At 42.6% G+C, this 20,225-nt stretch overlaps 1 pseudogene across 1 annotated transcript in view; it reads left to right on the top strand.

Moving 5' to 3' along the window:
* The first annotated feature begins 1,230 nt into the window (after positions 1 to 1,230).
* Positions 1,231 to 20,225, top strand: part of LOC308256632 (protein SPT2 homolog) — a 215,628-nt pseudogene continuing 196,633 nt past the window's right edge. Inside the window, exons 1-2 of the transcript in view lie at positions 1,231 to 1,745; positions 11,877 to 12,819. The product of the transcript in view is annotated as a protein SPT2 homolog (transcript). The remainder of the gene's footprint in view (positions 1,746 to 11,876; positions 12,820 to 20,225) is intronic.

The raw sequence follows: 20,225 nt of genomic DNA, 5'->3' as shown, positions 1-20,225 counted from the left end.
AGGAAGACAAAGAAACATCAATGATGAGAGAGTATCATCGATCAGCTGTCTCCTGCATGCTCCTCACTAGGGAGATCAAGCCTGCAATCAGGACATGTGACTTGACCAGGAATCAAACTGTAACCTCCTTATTCATGGGTCAACTACTGAGCCATGCTGGCCAGGTCAGAATTTTCTTTTACGATTTTCATTTGAACATGTGAACTTAAATGAGCTTGTTTTGGTCTTAAAAATCTTGCTGATATTTTAATCAAATCATAATAAATTTATAATCAACATTGGGAGGTTGACATCATTATGGTTTGTTGTTGTTTTTTACCCAAGAATACGATGTTACTGTCCAGTTGTTCAAGTGTCAGTTATTGGGTAGCATTTAAAAATTTTATTTACCCAGATTGTGCACATTTTTGTTAAGATCATTCCTAGGCATCTTATGTTTTGTTGCCATTGTACATTTTCTTTGGTTATATATTTCATGTACTGTTTTAAAGGCTATGTATTTATATACATGTTATCTCTCTCTTTCTCTCTGAAATAAATTAAAAAATATGAAATGAGTAAGATTACTGATTGTTAGCAAAAAAATCAATATGAACTTTTGTTTCTTCACCATATAAGCAAGTATTCAGACATTTTGGGAGTACATGTCTATCACCATTTCCTAAACAAAGATTTTAAAAAATATATGGTAATACTGATTTTCAGAGAGGGAGGAAGGGAAAGGGAGAGAGAGGCTGAAACATTGATGAGATAGAGATATCACTTCAATTGGCAGCCTCCTGCATGCCCCTTTCTGGGGATTGAACCCACAACCCTGGCATGTGTCCTGACCAGGAATCAAACCAGCAGCCTCTTGGTGCCTGAGAGAATACTCAATCCACTGAGCCACACCAGCCAGGCCGAACTGAGGTTTAACAATTAAACTAAAGTAACTTATTCTCAACTGAATGATTATGTCAATGAATGAGGACCAATCTACTAATTTATCTTGTGGATGTAAAACTTTTATTTAAAGTTTCAAAGGTGGGAATGCAGCATTGGACTTGTAAGGATATGGGCTGCTTGAGGAAGGTGGCAGGCAGACTGCCTGGGACAGCGCCGGAATTGGTCTTGCTGAGTAGAGGTAGGAAAGAGGCGGCCAGCCAGTTCATTTGGCTGCAGCTGGCCATTTGGTAAGATGCGCTTTCATTCCCCTTTGAGAGCTGGCCCATTTTATCCAGTTTGGTCAACATGGATTTCAGGGAAATTCTCATGATAGCTTCTAAAGGACAAGGAGCCAACAGCATACTGAAAAGGTATAGTTTGGCAGTGGGTCCTTCCCAAAAAGACCCCAAAGTTAAGGGTGTCCAATCAGCATCATACAGGCTTTTCTCAGAAGAAAAGTGGAGGAACTCAGACAAAAAGCCTTAGAGAAAAAAAAAAAGGAGAAAAGAAGAACTAGTGAAAAAGTGAATTGAGCTAAAACATGAGAAGAAAGCAAGAGCTATAGCCAAGAGGACAAAGGAAAATTTTCATGGTTAAATGGGATTCCTATTGAGGAAAAGTTAAAGAAAAGACAGGCAATGGAAAGCCACTAGTCAGGGAAAAGACCAAGAGTATGAAACGGAAGAATTCTTAGAATACAATCAAGCAGCACCAGAGCAAGAACCTCCTCCCAAAGTTGAAAGTAAACCAAAGGTCCCCCTTAAAAGTGCCCCACCATCATGAACTTCACTGACCTACTCAGTCTGGCTGTGAAAAAGCAGTGTGGTGTGAGAGTCCATGTCCCACTTGGTTCTGGGTTTGGGATCTGCAGAAGGGCTGTGGGAAAATAATGAGACAAGACAATAAATAATAATTTGGAAATAATGGGTGCCAGGCGGAGAGTCCAATGCAAGTGCAAGGACTTCACTGGTGCCCAGGCCCTGACAGCCTTTTATTCAATTTTAGATACACATATTGCCCTTAGGCAGGCAATTCTGGTAACAGACAGACTATCTTAAAGGTCAGTAAATATTAGTAAAGATTTACTTTGAGACTATTTGGTCAGGAAATTGCTTGAGCCAGCATTGTCTCAACTAAACAATCAGTGCATAGCTTTGGCCCTTGCCAGAGCTCAAGGTTCACGAGCCTTCTGCATTCCTTGTTTACACTTTTCTGATAGGGAAGGCAATGGGTAGCTTCCAACATCTCCCCCTTCTCTTTTTCTTAATAAATGTTGAAAAGTGCATGCCACCTGAAGGGTTCAAGTCCTTTTAAGACTCTTCATTCCACATCTGCAGACTAAAAATAAACATAAGAATAAAAATGAGACAAGCAATAGTGGTTATGCTGAGAGGCAAATGTAAGGAGATCCAGTGGAAGAGATTAAATTCATTCATGTCTTTTTAAAATTTCTGCCAGGCATCTAAGGAATTAGTTTATAAGTTTGCTTGGGATAATTGTACAATATGCTGTTGTAATTCTAAAATATCAAGGGTTGTGTTATCTTTACCTCAAGCACCAAGGTGATTTTTTTATTGATTCCCAATAGGGAACGGGGCAGGGGGCGGGGTGGGTGTGTAACACAAATCTGGGGAAAATTATAATGACACTACAAAGATATTCTTTGCTCTAAGCTGTGGATTTTATCACCCATCCACAAGACTGTAGACTTTAATGCTGATAATTGTATCTCAACATGGCTATCAATTCTTTTTTTTATAGACCGGTTGTACAAACTGAGAAGTTTGAACATTTTGTACTATGGATGAAGCAGCAATGCCCACAGAAGTCAGGAATGTTATGAGGGCAAAGAGTCCTGCAATTAACATTCCAGGAAATCTTTTTTGTCTTTTTAAGATTTTTTTTCCTTTCCTTTTCTTTTATTTATTTATTTAATTTCTTTCTTTCTTTCTTTCTTTCTTTCTTTCTTTCTTTCTTTCTTTCTTCTACTTTCTTTATTTTAATAAATCTTTATTTTTCAGATTATTACAATTGTTCCTCTTTTTTCCCCCATAGCTCCCCTCCACCAGGTTCCCACCCCACCCTCTGCCCTTACCTCCCCCTCACTGTCCTCATCCATAGGTGTATGATTTTTGTCCAGTCTCTTCCTGCACCGCCCATAGGGAATTATCAGTCCGCTCCTTTTCTATGTCCCTGATTCTATTATATTCACCAGTTTATTCTGTTCCTCAGATTTTTAATTCACTTGATTTTTAGGTTCACTTGTTGATAGATATGTATTTGTTGTTCATAATTTTTATGTTTACTTTTTTCTTCTTCCTCTTCTTAAAGAATACCTTTCAGCATTTCATATAATACTGGTTTGGTGGTGATGAACTCCTTTACTTTTTCTTATCTGTGAAGCTCTTTATCTGACCTTCCATTCTGAATAGTAGCTTTGCTGGGTAGAGTGGTCTTGTTTGTAGGTTCTTGCTATTCATTACTTTGAATATTTCTTGCCACTCCCATCTGGCCTGCATAGTTTCTGTTGAGAAATCAGCTGACAATCGTATGGGTGCTCCCTTGTAGGTAATTAACTGTTTTTCTCTTGCTGCTTTTAATATTCTCTCTTTGTCTTTTGCTCTTGGCATTTTAATTATGATGTGTCTTGGTGTGGTCCTCTTTGGATTCCTTTTGTTTGGGGTTCTGTGCGCTTCCTGGACTTGTAAGTCTATTTCTTTTACCAGGTTGGGGAAGTTTTCTGTCATTATTTCTTCAAATAGTTTTTCAGTATCTTGCTCTCTCTCTTCTTCTGGCACCCCCATAATTCTGATGTTGGTACGCTTGAAGTTGTCCCAGAGGCTTTTTACACTATCTTCAACTTTTTGGATTCTTTTTTCTTTTTGCTTTTTCAGTTGAGTGTTTTTTGCTTCTTTGTATTTCAAATCTTTGACTTGATTTTTGCTTTCCTCTAGTCTGCTGTTGGGTGTCTGTATAATATTTTTTATTTCAGTCAGTGTATGTTTAATTTCTAGTTGGTCCTTTTTCATATCTTTGAGGGTCTCGTTATATTTCTCGGCCTTTTCTAGGATATTCTTAAAAAGCCTTATAACCGTGGTTTTGAATTCTATATCCAGTCGTTTGTTTCCTCCATTTCTTTCGTTTGTGATCTGTTTTTTCGTCTCCCCATTTTTCACTGCTTCCCTGAGTTGGTAGGGTAGCTTTGTGTGCTAGGTTTCCTATATGGCCCAGTGGGTCAGCCTCCCCAGTTAACCTGAGGTGGACACTCTTGGTGCACCCCTTTGTGGACTGTGTGTACAGCCTTGTTGTAGTTAAGTCTTGATTGTTGTTGGTATCACTGGGAGGAATTGACCTCCAGGCCAGTTGGCTATGAGGATCAGCTGTGTCTACACTGGGAGATTTTCAGTGCTGGAGACAGCCTTATAGGATTAGCCTTGCCAGATTGCAAAAGCCTCTGTGCTCAGCTTGGAAGGGGTGGAGTCTCCGGGTGGAGTCTCAGGGCTGAGCAGACAGTCTTGGCTTCCCGTCAGCCCTGCCCTTGCAAGCGCGTCTCCAGACCTCTGGCTTCCATGGTTCCCGAGTTTCCACCTTACAGTCCAGATTTCCACCGTAAGAGAGTGGGTCCCCAGGGGCTTGCCCGGAACCAAGGTTCAGTGCAGTCAGAACTGGGGTTCAGTGCAGTCAGGAGCTTCCGACTCCCTTCCACTAGGGAAAGCCTGCGGCAACCTCTGCAGTCAGTCTTTGTGCGCACTCGCGCATCCAGACCCCTGCCGCCATGGCTCCCCTGAGTCTCCGAGTCTCTGAGTCTCCGTGTGCCTTTCTCTCTAACTGACAGTCCAAACTCCCCCTGAATGAGCCTGGGTCCACAGGGTTCCGCCCAGAACTGAGGTTCAGTGCAGTCGGAACTGGGGCTCAGCACCGTCGGGGGCTTCCTTCCCCCTACCGCCAGAGAAAGCCAGCCAGGCACTCTGCTGCCCTTCCTCTCTGCGTGCACGTGTCTCTGTACCTCAGCCCTTTTCCTCTCCTTCTCTGTGAGCTTTCCTCTTTCCTTCTAGTTGTAGAATTTCCACTCAGCCAGCTTTCCTGTGGTTCTGGATGGTGTCTGTTCTGTCTTTTAGTTATAGTTTTGAAATTGTTGTGTGGGTCAGCAGTTTAGGTGCTTACCTATGCTGCCATTTTGGTTTCTCCTCTTTTTAAGATTTTTACCAGATCATGTAACAGTTAGTAGGTTTGATGAGATTCCCAAGGCTCAGTTAGGTTAGTAGGAAACTAAGCGAAAGCCGGTTGTTTTAAAATCATGAGGGAATCCTTTTGGAATGTGAAATTAATACAATGGGATATTGTGCAGCCTGTGCATGACACCTCATACAGATCACTTGTAATATTAAGGTGCATCTGGATGGGGCCTGAGAGGAGTAAAAACGGATCAAATACACAGGCGATGGCAAATACTGTCTTATTGGGAGTTCCCCATAAGGTACGAATGGAATTATCTGAGCTATAGTTAAAACTATACTATTTAATAGGTGCAAGTGCAGCAGCTAATTTCCATTATGTATTTTTTAGGGGCCAATTGTCATGTTGAAATTGAGATCCAACAAATCCTCCTCCATGCCATGAAATGGAGTGATTAGCTTCAACATATGGATAGGATGCATTCCCCTTCCATTTTAGGGTGTGATTGTTACTATATGCAAAACCATACGGGCTCCAACCCACAAAGGAAAAACTGTTATTAAGTTTGCTGCTGGTGGGGTGGTCACTATAACAGTCTTGCCAATTAATTTCTTCCTCGGTAGGGTGCCATTCATAAGACTTTTTACATAACGGCTTAGTGTGGTGGGGTGTCTTAGTAAAGTTACATTTTCTGCACCTCTCCCCAGAGCAAGTAGTGATAGTAGATGTACTTCGGCTTTTGCTTCCCCCTTCTTTGGTGTCCATGTTAGTCAGAAGCCTCTTTTTTAATTTTACACACAAAGGAGCTGTGGTTTGGTTCTGTGTCATACAAAAGGGAAGCTAGGTGGTGATACCCATGTAATTATACTTTGCCCATATACTTCCTTGCCCCACCCGTGGTCCTCCTGGGTGACCAAGGTGTTTGGTGTTATTGGTGACTACATTAGGTGGGGGATCAGCCCACGTAAGGTGTCTTACCCATGGAGGATCAGGAACATAAGTCCAAAATACTTCCCCATTTGCCCCAGTAGCATTACCGCACAGCTGATGACTGCTAGCAGGGCAAGAAAGACGTTCTCAGGCATTCTTGGGGTTCTGGTCTCCTCACAAATTCTCTCAGCTTTCTGGACCATCTTCTTCACCATCTCGCAGGTGACCTCTGAGCTATTTGTCTCGTCCTCCTCCCATTCCTTATCTTCAGTGGGTTGCTTGGGGCTGCTGCTATCTGCGGCTGGGGTAGTCGATTGTCTGCAGCTGTTAAGACATGGCTCCAGATACAAGGTCCTCATTAACCTGGCCAGTTCCTCCCTCGGATCCATGTTGAAGTTTAATATTTCTTGTGGGAATCCACATGGGCTTTGAGAAATTTTCTGGAAATATACAAGTGTAGCCTTGACCAAATGTTAACAGGGGGTTGGGGCCCTTCCATAAACCAGACTCGGGATCTTTCCATTTAACCAGACCATTTTCCTTTGGATTCTTCTGACACCAATTTATTTCCATGGGTGTCTTGCCATCGGCATCACAAGTGAAAAAATTTAAAGTAATTAAGGCTTAGTGTAGTCTACCTACAGGCGATTTCTCCATATTCCCCCTTTTCTGTTTTTCAAGTTGGGATTTTAGCCTATGATGCTGGCGTTCTATAATTGCCTGTCCCTGCAAATTATATGGTATTCATGTAATGTGCTGAATTTTCCACCTTTTTTTTTTCTGCTTCCCCCTGTGCAACCTGCTTCAGTGCCTGCAGCCTATGGGCAGAGGCCGGGCAATGGTTCGAGGCCGCAGCTTGCTCTGGCACCGGGCATATGAGAGACCCAGGGGGACGTGAATTTTCCACTTTTTACAAAATTGCTGGAAATGACAGGTTGTGTAAGCTGGTCCATTGTCAGTTTTAATGATTTTTGGAATTGCCATGACGGCAAAAGCATCTAGGCAATGATTAATAATCTGATTTTCCATTTCCCCTGTAGATGCAGTAGCCCATAGGCCCTTTGAAAAGGTATATACAGAGACATGCAATGCCCAAGGTGTCCAAAAGGAGTATAATGTGTTACATCCATTTGCCACATATGTTCCCTTATCAATCCTCAAGGGTTAATTCCTATATTAGACCCTTGAGGCAGATGTAATATGCAAGTGAGACATTCTCTGATAATCTGTTTTGTCTGCTGTCGAGTGATCGAGAATTGTTTGGACAACATTTTGGCAGGTTGATGAGATTCTGAGGCCTGTTTTAATAAAGCAACCAATTGATCAGCATGTGCATTTCCTTTTGTTAGCCGGCCAGGTAATACACTGTGAGCCCTGATGTGAGTGTACAATCTGCTGAACTTGTTTAAATAGTAAAAAATAAACTTTGGTCACTGAGCCATTTTAACTGAGCAGTTTCAATTCTATTCACTAGGCCTACAGCATAAGAAGAGCCAGAGATAATATTAAGAAGCTCTTGGAAATCCTGCAATGCAGCCTTAATAGCCTCTAATTTAATTTTTTGTACAGAAGTATGACTGGTCAGTATGACTCGGTCTGAATTCATTGTATGATAGGAAGCTTTACCATTCGATGATCCATCAGTAAAAACAGTTAATGCTCCAGGAATAGGTTCCTGCCTAGAAGTTTTTGGTATAATAAGGAGGTATAATATAAAAATTGTAGTAATTTGTCTTTTAATAGGTGACAACTAAGTTCCCCTGAATATCCACTTAGTCCAATTTGCCAATTCAAATCAGTTTGAAATAGTATTTTTAATTGCTTCCCAGTGAGGGAAAGGTAAATGCATTGGGGTTCTTCTCCTCTAAGCTGCCTGCAGCACTTTCTAAGTTGAGGTATCAACTGAGCCATAAGTTCTACATATTAACTGCAGTTTTAGAGGATTGATGCCCTAGGTGGACCCATTCAATAATAGCAGGAGAGTTTTTTGGAAGATGACTCCAGTGGGACTATTTGCAGTAGGGTTAATCTGTCCCAATAAAGGCAATTCAGGCTCTACCCATGCTACTTGGGCTGAGGAGATTGCCTGCTCAATTCTTAGCAACTCCTTCCTAGCTTCATCTGTAAATGTTCAGGATGAGGAATTGTCATCTCTCCTGTAGAGATTTTCAGATAAGGTCTTAACCAGTTAATATACCCTAATACTTTTTGAAAATCAGTTAAACTTTTAAGGCAATCTTATTTCCACCTTTTGAGGCCTGATACGTTGCTTTTCAATTATGGTTTCCAGATATTTGAAAGGCGTTTCTTTCTGGAGCAATTTTCATATTGCCAAAGTCTGCTCTTCCCATAGACTTGCTAAGAGCAAGTCATCCATGTAATGAATAATGTAACATCGGGAATATTTGTCCCTTAAAGGCTGAACAGCTTGAGCTACATATTTTTGACACTAGGTGGTGCCATTGGCCATTCCTTGAGGCAAAACTTTCCATTGATATCGTTTCATGGGTTCTATATTATTAATAGCTGGCACTGAAAATGCAAATCTCTGTTTATCTTGAGGTGCCAAGGGAATGGTCAAGAAACAATCCTTAAGATCTACTACTATAAGAGACCAATCTAGAGGGATTTGCAAAGGCACTGGGAATCCAGGCTGTAAAGCTTCCATAGTATGCATAGTAGTGTTAACCGCTCTAAGATCATGTAACAATTGCCATTTTCCTGCTGCCTTCTTAGGTATAGTAAATATAGGTGTATTCCAAGGAATATTGGAAGGCTCTACGCTCTATTTGTTCCTGTATTAATTCATGAATATGACCTAATTTCTCCTTGGTTAATGGCCACAGATCCACTCATATAGGTCTATCATCTTCCCATTGTATAGGATCTGCATGAGGGTGAGGAGATTGAGCAATAACCACTCCTCAAAATGTTGATACCCTAATCTTCGTCTTTCTAGGTTTCCTTTGGCTTCACTGGGCTCTTTAATTCCCTGATTATTTTTTCCTAAGCTTTGACCAGTCTGATATCCCATCTGAGTTATTAACTGCTGTCCTTTGCCGGTAATAATACAAGCTTGTAAACCTTCTAAAACATCTCGGCCCCATAAGTTGACTGCAATCCCAGAGACTATGTAAGGCTGAAACCATCCTGTCTGTCCTTCTTCATCTTGCCACCTTAACACTGCAGCACTGCATTGTGTATTATCAGGAACTCTAACCCCCATGATAGAGCTTATAGCTTCTACCATGGACCAACTTGGAGGCCAGAATTCTTTGCTGATAATGCTGACATATGCTCCAGTGTCTCTTAAACCTTTAAACCGTTTTCTCTCTATTCTTAAATTAATCATAGGATGGGTTTTGCTAATTTCATGTATCCAATAGCTATCTGAGCTTACAAATCCTTGTGTTCCTCCTTTCCTATTTATAGCTTCACCTTGCTGAATAAAAGGTAGAAGTAGTATCTGAGCAATTCTTTGTCCTGAAGTAAGTTGCATAATATGATTATATTCTAATATTACCTTAATTTCTCCCTCATAGTCTGAATCTATGACTCCAGGCAGAACAGTTAGTCCTTTCAGAGTTTTTCCACTTCTCCCTAAGATTAATCCTAAAGTTCTTGATGGTACAGGTCCCCAGATTCCTGTAGGAACAGCTTGCCGAACCATATCAGGGGTCAAAGTGACCGCTATAGTACTGTTAAAAACTAGGCCTGCGCTCCCTGGAGTGGCTCAGATGAGGGAGTCCACTGTGGGCCTTGCAGGGCAAATTTCCCCTATTGATGATGGGGCTGGGGGACCGTTTCCCTGTGGCTGTCCATTCCCTATGTCTTGATCTAATGGCTGCCCATTTTTATGAAATTTCGATCTACGTTAACCAACCCAATGGTTTCCCTTCTGACTTCTAGGACACAGAGAGGTTTCATCTGTGTTGATTGAATTGGGAGGCAGAATGCTCACGCCTTTCCCTAGATTGCCACCTTGTGTCCTTCTTGGTTGCTTACATTCTTTTTTAAAATGTCTTGTTCTTCCACAATTATAACACCTTTTATTCCCCACCGTTATGGCGGCAGCGAGTAAGTTTGATTGAAAAGTGCCTCACCCCACATTCTGACATGCTCAAATCATTTCTGTTATGGTACTATTTTTTCTCAGAGGCGTCAGGCATTTCTTACAATCAGCATTGGCATTTTCATAAGCTAATGGCTGAATTAAAATGTCTCCTGCTGTTTCATGTTGAATCTGTCATCTCACTGCTTGAGTGAGGCAAGACATAAAGTCAAAAAATGACTCTGTAGGCCCCTGCATACATTTACTAAAAGCTCCCTCAGGGTCCCCTTTTGATGGTAAAGCCCACCAAGCTCTTCTTCCACAAAGTCTAATTTGCTCATATGCCTGTTGCACATAATTTAGCTGATTTTGTATGTCATTATATTGTCCCAGTCCTGTCAGCATTTCATAAGTTATTTGAGCATTCAGCCCGCAGTTTGCATGGGCTTGCTCCTGACATTTCTCCAAAAATTCTCCCTTCCATAGTAAATAATCTCCTCCGTGAGCCAGAGAATACCAATCATAAGAAGCTAAGAATGCTTCAGAAATATTAGTCATAATTTCTCCAGTAAAAGAGCTATAGGACCATTCTGGACAATGCTTTCACGCAAGGCCTTTATTATTTTAAAGTCAAATTTTTCATGCTATCTTATTATATGATTTAGGAGCTGTGGGTCAGCTACTTGTATAATAGGAAAAGCGAGTTGGTCCTCCACCGTCATGTTCTTTAATCCTTCTCCGATATCTCTTTGCATAGGTGATTCTATTAATGATGAATTAAATGTTTCAGGATTAGGACATGGAGGTGGAGGGGGCCATGAAGGCCATTCCTCCAATTTTTCTTTTTGCTCCTCTTTAGGAGCAGAAGGTGCAAGGGGAGGGGGTTTGTCCTGTTTTGTTTCTCTAGAAGGCTCTAGCAAATGCAATACCATGTTCCACAAGGAGAAACAATTTGGAGGCAAATTTTTCCCTGCTGCTGAGGTTTTTTCAAGTTATGACTAACTCTTTCCCAACATTCAACATCTAATGTACCTTCTTCAGGAAACCAGGGATTATGTTCTATAATAACATGCAAAAACTGTAAGAGAATACCTTCTGACACTTTAATCCCTTTATCCTTAAGCATGCAAACCAACAGTCTACAATAAAGCTTCTCCCCTTTTGACAAATTCTGCCCATTAGCCTGACTAAAAAAAGATGTTCCCACCCTACTTACAGATCTCGACTTCTGCAGCTGGCTGTGGGCTTTGCATGCGGTGAATTTCCCCACCTATCTGGTGAATTCTTTTTCCCCACCTCGCTGGTGAAACTTTGTTTTTCTGCTCCAGCATAAATCTTCTTTTCCAGATATCCATCATTCAAGGTGCCAGATGTGAGAGTTCATGTCCCACATGGCTCAGGGTTTGGGATCTGGAGAAAGGCTGTGGTCAAATGATGAGACAAGACAAGAAATAATAATTTGGAAATAATGGGGGGCCAGGCAGAGAGTCCAATGCAAGGGCAAGGACTTCACTGGTGCCCAAGCCCTGACAGTCTTTTATTCAATTTTAGATACACATATTGCCCTTAGTCAGGCAGGCAATTCTGGTAACATAAAGACTATCTTAAAGGTCAGTAAATATTAGTAAAGATTTACTTTGAGTCTGTTTGGTCAGGAAATTGCTTGAGCCAGCATTGTCTCAACTAAACAATCAGTGCATAGTTTTGGCCCTTGCCAGAGCTCAAGGTTCATGAGCCTTCTGCATTCCTTGTTTACACTTTTCTGATAGGGAAGACAATGGCTAGCTTCCAACAGTATGAACCAGTGGAAATCAAGGTAGTGGAAAAAAAACACAGAAAAGTGGCCTATGATTGCACAAGAACTTAGGGAGTGAAAACTTCTTGAATGAAGACATATGAAAAAGAAGCCTGAAGCAGATGCAGGACTACCTCTGACCAAAATGGTGCCCTCTCATACTGAAAGTATGGGCCCAATACCTAGCAGAGTTTCCAGGGACAAGCATCCTTCCCCCAAAGGTACTCACCTTCTTCATACTGAGAAGAAATTCAGACCCAGCACAGATAAGAAGAAACATTTAGGTTTGTTTTCATCCAAATCCATGCCAGGAGAGAGGACCAAAGTAAGATCTAGCAACTGCTCCTAAGCCTCACTTCGGAAGGACCATGACAGGCCTGTTGACAATGGGGCTGGAAAGACCCACTTGAGCACCTTTTCACCAAGTGTTCCAAAGACTTCTGCTAAAGGGACTCAGAAATCTGTTACTGAGCACACAGTGAAAAATCTCCTCTCTATCCTAGCCATTCCAGACCTGGACCTGTGGTCTCCCCACATAAGGCTAAGAGTCCAAGTGTCAGGCCATCAGGCAGCAGCTCCAGCCTAGCTCCTGGGCAGCCCATCACAGGGAGTCTTCAGCCTATGGTTAGTTCTGGCTCCGTGCCCAGGCACCAGAATGGCAGCTCCAGCTCAGAACCTGAGCGATCAATCAGTGGGACCAAGAGGCCAGCCAGTGACTTAAGTCCTCCTGGAAGGACAGTCAGCAGTACAGGTGGCTCTGGATGACCCATCAGTGGCCCAGGTGGTTCTAGGAAGTCAGTGGTCAGTTCTGGTGACTCTGGGTGGCCTGTGCACAATCCACATAACCGACGACCAATGAGTGGCTCAGTGCCCCCCAAGCGGTCAGTCAGTGGCTCTGGGCGATCAGTAAGTGGCACAGTTTCAGCTGGACAGACTGTCAGCAGTTCAGGCCCTAGAAGACCAGTGAGCACCTTGGGACCTGGGTGATTAGTTAGTAGCTTAGATCCCCCCATAAACCCAAATGCACTTTTGTCTCAGAAACAATATCTTCTAAGAATATCATTACCTGGCCCGCCAATGGACAGATGAATGGAATGAAGCCTTCTTTAGCTGGTTACAGATCTTCCCAACGTTCTCAAGGGTTTCCCTTCCCTGGTGGTTACAAAAGACAATGAGAATATGAAAAGGAGGAAGATGAGAACTATGACTCCAAAATGGAAGATTTTATCAATGATGAAGGAGAATATCAGGAAGAAATATCTAAGCACATTCTTTGGCTATGACGAAAATAAATTACAAAGATGAAGAAGCGAAGTGTTTAAGACCAGGTATGCAACATGACTTAGAGGAAATGAGATAGGAGGAAGAAGCAATGAAATGCGGAGAGGTCAAGAAGCTGAAAAGATGTTAGCTGCTGCTTTTATTTATTTTTGTGAAACACTGGAGACACTCTACTGCAAAGAAGTCCTGCCTTTGGACTGAAGAAGCCCATTATCATGTTAGGTTTACTAGTGGCCCAGTGCATGAAATTCGTGTACAGGGGTGGGGGGAAGGTGTCCCTCAGCCCAGCCTGCACTCTCTCCCATTTGGGACCCCTTGGGGGATGTACAGGATCAGGCCTACGCCGGCAGTTGGACATCCTTCTCACAATCCAGGACTGCTGGCTCGTAACCGTTTGCCTGCCTACCTGCCTGCCTGCCTGATTGCCCCTAACCACTTCTGCCTGCCAGCCTGATCACCCCCTAACCACTCCACTGCCGGCCTGATTGACACCCAACTGCTCCCCTGCTGGCCTGATTCCCCCCAAATGCCCTCCCCTGCCCCAACCTGCCTTCTCCAATGGTACACGCCTGCTCTTCGTGAGGCAGAGGAGATGCTGGGACCCCCAGGCCTCACCACACGAAGTTGCTACTGGGCCCCGCCTCCTCTGTGCACTTGGCCATATTGTGGCAGCCATCTTGTGGAAGCCATCTTGTGGCAACGTCACATGCGAGGGCCACCTAGGTTTATATTAGTATAGATACTTGGATCCTCAAGAACAAGGAATGGATACTATACACTGAGTGGCCAGATTATTATGATCTCTGAATGCATAATTTTCTGGCCACGCAGTGCAAATTGAACGTACCTCCGCTATACCACAAGCCATGCCCACCAGCCAATAAAAAGCGAGTATGCAAATTAACCCAACCAAGATGGCTGCGGCCACAGTGAGAGCAGGAGGCTTGGGTTTCCACAGCAAAAAAGGAAGCCAAGCTTTCCGCCTGCCCTGGCTGGCCCAGGCCTCCACTCAAGACTACAAAGTTTCAATTATAGAAGATAAATAAATCCCAACAAAAATGGCGGCAGCCATGGAGCTGGAGAGAGCAGGAGGCTTGAGTTCCTCCTGACGATGGAGGAAGCCAAGTTTCTGCAGCCCTGGCCTGCCTTGGCCTCCACTCAAAGCTACAAAGTTTCAATTATAGAAGATAAATAAATCCCAACAAAAATGGGGGCGGCCACGGAGCGAGCAGAAGGCTTGGCTCCGCTCAAGGCTACAAAGTTTTAATTATAGAACATAAATAAATCCCAGATTCCAGGGCCTCCTCTTGGGTCACTGGGGGCCGTGGCCAGCCTGCAAACCACCATAGGCCCCTCACCCAGGTGGCCCCACACCCCAAGAGAACCTCCACCCTGATTCGAGACACGCTCAGGGCAAACCATCCAGCCCCCATCCGTGCACCAGTCCTCTATCCTATCTAATCCTATCTAATGAAAGAATAATATGCAAATTGACCATCACTCTAACACAAAAGATGGCTTCCCCCATGTGGTCAAAGATGATTGCCCCCATGTGGACACAAGATGGCCGCCACAAGATGGCCAGCAGGGGAGGGCAGTTAGGGGTGACCAGGCCTGCAGAGCAGGGAAGTTAGGGGTGACGGGGTCAGCAGGGAATAGCAGTTGGGGGGGACCCAGGCCTGCAGGGGAGAGCAGTTAAGGGTGACCAGGCCTGCAGGGGAGGGCAGTGAGGGGCAAACAGGCTGGCAGAGGAGCCGTTAGGCATCAATCAGGCTGGCCGGGGACTGGTTAGGGGGTGATCAGGCTTGCAGGCAGAAGGGGTTAGGGGCAATCAGGAAGGCAGGCAGGCGAGTAGTTGGGAGCCAGCAGTCCTGGATTGTGAGAGGGATGTCTGACTGCCCGTTTAGGCCCGATCCTAGGTTTGGGCCTAAAGGGGCAGTCAGACATGCAAGAATTTCATGCACCGGGCCTCTAGTATATATATATATATATATATATATATATATATATATATATATATATATATATACACACACACACACACACACACACACACACACACACACACTCATATATATATATTAAAGGTCCAGTGAGTGCATGAATTTGTGCATGGTTGGGGTCCGGCCAGCCTGGCCAGGGGGAGGATATGGGTGGTTGGCCGGCCTGCCTGCTGGTCGAGGGGAAAATTTGCATATTAGCTTTTTATAATATAGGATATACACTGAGTGGCCAGATTATTATGCATAAAGAGATCATAATAATCTGGCCACTCAGTGTATATTTTGAGCATAAAGTATTTTCAAATACTTTCCACGGTGAAAGCTGTAATACAGATGACATAATGCCCAGTGAGTGCTCTTAGGAAGTTAACTGCTCACAGGTGCCAGCTTTGATCCTGATGAACTATGCACTCTAATGTGGGGCCCACTCAACAGACAGCCAATCTTCTTTTGTTCCTTTGCTATTTTAAAAAGGAAAAAATATTGCCTCTTGACTTCCATAATTCTGTTGATGGGTGAGTAGAGCAATGGCTAGCTCCCAATCAAACTTATTTTGTCTTTTTATGAGGAATCTGGCCCTTCCATGAATGTTGTCAGTAATAAAGTGACCTGTTCTAATCTATATATTTGGATTGAAAACTTGAAAATGTAGAGTAGGCTTTATAATTATACTAGAGGCCCGGTGCACGAAATTCTTGCACGGGCGTGTGTATCCCTCAGTTCAGCCTGCACCCTCTGCAATCTGGGACCCCTTGAGGGATGTCTGACTGCCCGTTTAGGCCAGATCCTGGTAGAAACGGGCCTAAACGGGCAGTCGGACATCCCTCTCACAATCCAGGACTGCTGGCTCCCAACTGCTCGCCTGCCTGCCTTCCTGATTGCCCCTAACCCCTTCTGCCTGCCAGCCTGATCACCCCCTAACCAGTCCCCTGCCAGCCTGATTGATGCCTAACGGCTCCCATGCCAGCCTGTTTACCCCTAACTGCCCTCCCCTGCAGGCCTGGTCACCCCCAACTGCCCTCCGTTGCAGACCTGGTCCCTCCCAACTGCCCTCCCCTGCTGGCCATCTGTGGTGGCCATCTTGTGTCCACATGGGGGCAGCCATCTTTGACCACATGGGGGCAGCCATCTTGTGTGTTGGAGTGATGGTCAATTTTCACATTACTCTTTTATTATATAGGACAGAGGCCTGGTGCATGGGTGGGAGCCGGCTGGTTTGCCCTGAAGGGTGTCTCAGATCAGGGTGGGGGTTCTCTTGGGGTGTGGGGCAGCCTGGGTGAGGGGCCTATGGTGGTTTGCAGGCCGGCCATGCCCCCTGCAACCCAAGTGGAGGCCCTGGTATCTGGGATATATTTATGTTCTATAATTGAAACTTTGTAGCCTTGAGCAGAGCCAAGCCTCCTGCTTGCTCTGTGGCCACCGCCATTTTTGTTGGGATTGATTTATCTTCTATAACGGAAACTTTGTAGCCTTGAGCAGAGGCCTGGGTTGGCCAGGGTGTGCAGGAAAGCTTGGCTTCCTCCATTGCCGGGGAAACCCAAGCCTCCTGCTCTCTCCGTGGCCGTAGCCATCTTGTTTGGGTTAATTTGCATACTCACTCCTGATTGGCTGGTGGGCGTGGCTTGTGGGTGTAGCGGAGGTACGGTCAATTTGCATATCACTCTTTTATTGGATAGGATGGATGTCATCTCTGTAACTTTGAAGCAAAATGTAGAATAAATTATATTGTATTCTATATTCATGGATTGGAAGCTGAGCATTCTTATTCACTGATTTAGGTGATTAGGCAATTAACAAAAAAATTTCAATTAAAAAAACAAGTTATGTTATATGGTGTAAGAATATTCTTTTCCATATTTTCCTTTCAGATTTATTGTAAAATAGACAATGTTACTGTGCTGATTTTTATCGAAAAAGTCATTTTATATTGTAGAAAAAATATTTTATTCAAAGATTAGAATTGAAAGAGTAATAGTTTAAAAAATAAGCAAGTGACACGTGAGGTTCCCCTTACTTACTCCCCCATTATAAAGATATTTTGGAATCCAAAGTGCCCTTGTGTCTCTTGATGTTAATGACTTTGTATTTTTATCTTAAAATTCCTTAGCAATCAATGGCAATAAAACAAAAGCTAAATTCATGTGCACCAAGAGAAAATAAATAAATAAATAAAGTTTCAAAGAGTACCAAAATTTTGCATTGGATGTACTGATTTTAAGCTCATTGTTAAGAAATAAAAATTGTCTCCCATTCCTTTCTAAAAGATTTAGTTGGAAAACACTGGTGTTAGAGGAGAACTTTACCAGGGGTTTCTTTTTCATTTTTTAAAATTCTTTATTGTTTGAAGAATTACATATGTCTCCATTTCCCCAATTGGCCTCTCCCTGGCAGCTCCCACCCCCTCAGCACATGCCCTCACTCCCTATTGTCTTTGTCCATTGGTTATGCTTATATGCATACATACAAGTCCTGTGGTTGATCTCTTACCTCACTCTCCCACCCTCCCCTGCCTTCCCTCTGAGGTTGGATGGTCTGTTTGATGCTTCTAAGTCTCTGGATCGATATTTGTTCATCAGTTTATGTTGTTCATTATATTTCACAAATGAGTGAGATAATGTGATATTTATCTTTCTCTCCAGGACCATCCATGCTGTGGCAAACGGTAGGCGTTCCTTCCTTTTTACAGCAGTATAGTATTCCATTGTGTAGATGTACCACAGTTTTTCAATCCACTTATCTGCTGATGGGCACTTAGGCTGTTTCCAAATCTTAGCTATTGTAAATTGTTCTGCTATGAACATAGGGGTGCATATATTCTTTCTGACTGATGATTCTAGTTTCTTGGAATATAGTCCTAGAAGTGGGATCACTGGGTCAAATGGCAGTTCCACTTTTATTTTTTTGAGGAAACTCCATACTGTTCTCCACAGTGGCTGCACCAGTCTGCATTATCACCAGCAGTGCATGAGGGTTCTTTTTTCTCTGCATCCTGCCAACACTTGTCATTTGTTGATTTGTTGATGATTGCCATTCTGACAGGTGTGAGATGGTACCTCATTGTAGTTTTGATTTGCATCTCTCGGATGATTAGTGACTTTGAGCATGTTTTCATATGTCTCTTGGCCTTCCTTCTGTCCTCCTATGAAAAATATCTATTTAGATCTGTAGCCCATTTTTTGATTGGGTTGTTTGTCTTCCTTTTGTTAATTTGTATGAGTTCCCTGTAAATGCTGGAGATTAAACTCTTATCGGTGATAACGTTGGTAAATATGTTCTTCCATGTAGTGGGCTTTCTCGTTGTTTTCTTGATGATTTCTTTTGCTGTGCAGAAGCTTTTTATTTTGATGTAGTCCCATTTATTTATTTTCTCTTTAGTTTCTATTGCCCGAGGAGCTATATCGATGAAGATATTGCTTTGGCATATGTCTGAGATTTTGCTGCCTGTGGATTCCTCTAATATTTTTATGGTTTCCTATCTTACATTTAAGTCCTTTATGCATTTTGAGTTTATTTTTGTGTCTGATGTAAGTTGGTGGTCTAGTTTCCTTTTATTGCATTTATCTGTCCAATTTCCCCAACACCATTTATTGAAGAGACTGTCTTGACTCCATTGTATGCTCTTGCCTCCTTTGTCAAATATTAATTGAACATAGTGGCTTGGGTCGATTTCTGGGTTCTCTGTTCTGTTCCATTGATCTACATGTCTGTTCTTGTGCCAGTTCCAGGGAGTTTTGAGAGCAGTGAGTTTGTAATACAGCTTGATATCTGGTATTGAGATCCCTCCTACTTTGTTCTTCTTTCTCAGGATTGCTGCAGCTATTTGGAGTCTTTTTTTTTTTCATCCCAGATGAATTTTTGGAGAGTTCATTATAGGACTGTGAAATATGCCATTGGCATTTTAATGGGGAGTGCATTGAATCTATAGATTGCTTTGGGTACTATGGACATTTTAATGATGTTGATTCTATGGTATGTTCTTCCATCTGTTTATGTCTTCCTCTATCTCTTTTTTCAGTGTCCTGTAGTTTTCTGAGTACAGGTCTTTTACCTCCTCAGTTAAGTTTATTCGTAGGTATCTTAATGTTTTTGGTGCAATGGTAAATGGGATTTTTTAAACCTTTCTTTCTGTAAGTTCACTATTGGTCTATAAAAATTCCATAGATTCCTTGCATTAATTTTGTATCCTGCTACATTGCCAAATTCATTTATTAAGTCTAATAATTTTTTATGGAGTGCTTGGGGGTTTTTTATGTACCGCATCATGTCACCTGTGAATAATTGCAGTTTTATGTATTCTTTTCCAATTTGGATATCTTTTATTTCTTCTTCTCGTCTAATTGCTATGACTAGCACTTCTGGTACTATGTGGAAAAGGAGTGGTGACAGTGCGCATCCCTGTCTTGTTCCTGTTCTTAGGGGAAATGGTTTTAGTTTTTGCCCATTAAGTATGCTGTTGGCTGAGGTTTGTCGTATAAGGAAGGCTTTTATTATGTTGATGTATGATCCCCCTATTCCCACTTTGCTCAGGGTTCTTATCAAGAAATAATGTTAGATTTTGTCAAAAGCTTTTTCTGCATCAATTGACAGGACTATGTGATTTTTATCTCTTAATTTGTGTGATGTATTATGTTTATTGATTTGTGGATATTGTGCCATTCTTGCATCCCTGGGATAAATCCTACTTGTTCATGATATATGAATTTTTCTGATGTAATGCTGGATCTGATTTGTTACAATTTTGTAGAGGATTTTGGCATCTATATTCATGAGGGATATTGGCCTATAATTCTCTTTCTTTGTGGTGTCTTTATCTGGTTTTGGTATTAGGGTAATGTTGGCTTCATAGAATGAGCTTGGAAGTGTTGCTTCCTCTTTAATTTTTTGGAATAGTCTGAGGAGGATAGGTTTTAGTTCTTCTTTGAATGTTTGGTAAAACTCCCCTGTGAAGCCACTTGGACCTGGGCTTTTGTTTGCTGGAAGCTTTTTGATGACTGCTTCAATTTCCTCCATAGTTATCAGCCTATTGAGATTTTTAGATTCTTTCTGATTGAGTTTTGGAATCTTG

Source organism: Plecotus auritus, assembly GCF_963455305.1.
Source record: "Plecotus auritus genome assembly, chromosome: 8".
Taxonomy (NCBI): Eukaryota; Metazoa; Chordata; class Mammalia; order Chiroptera; family Vespertilionidae; genus Plecotus; species Plecotus auritus.
The sequence above is the reverse complement of the archived record's forward strand: the minus strand, read 5'-3'. Positions and strand labels throughout refer to the sequence as shown.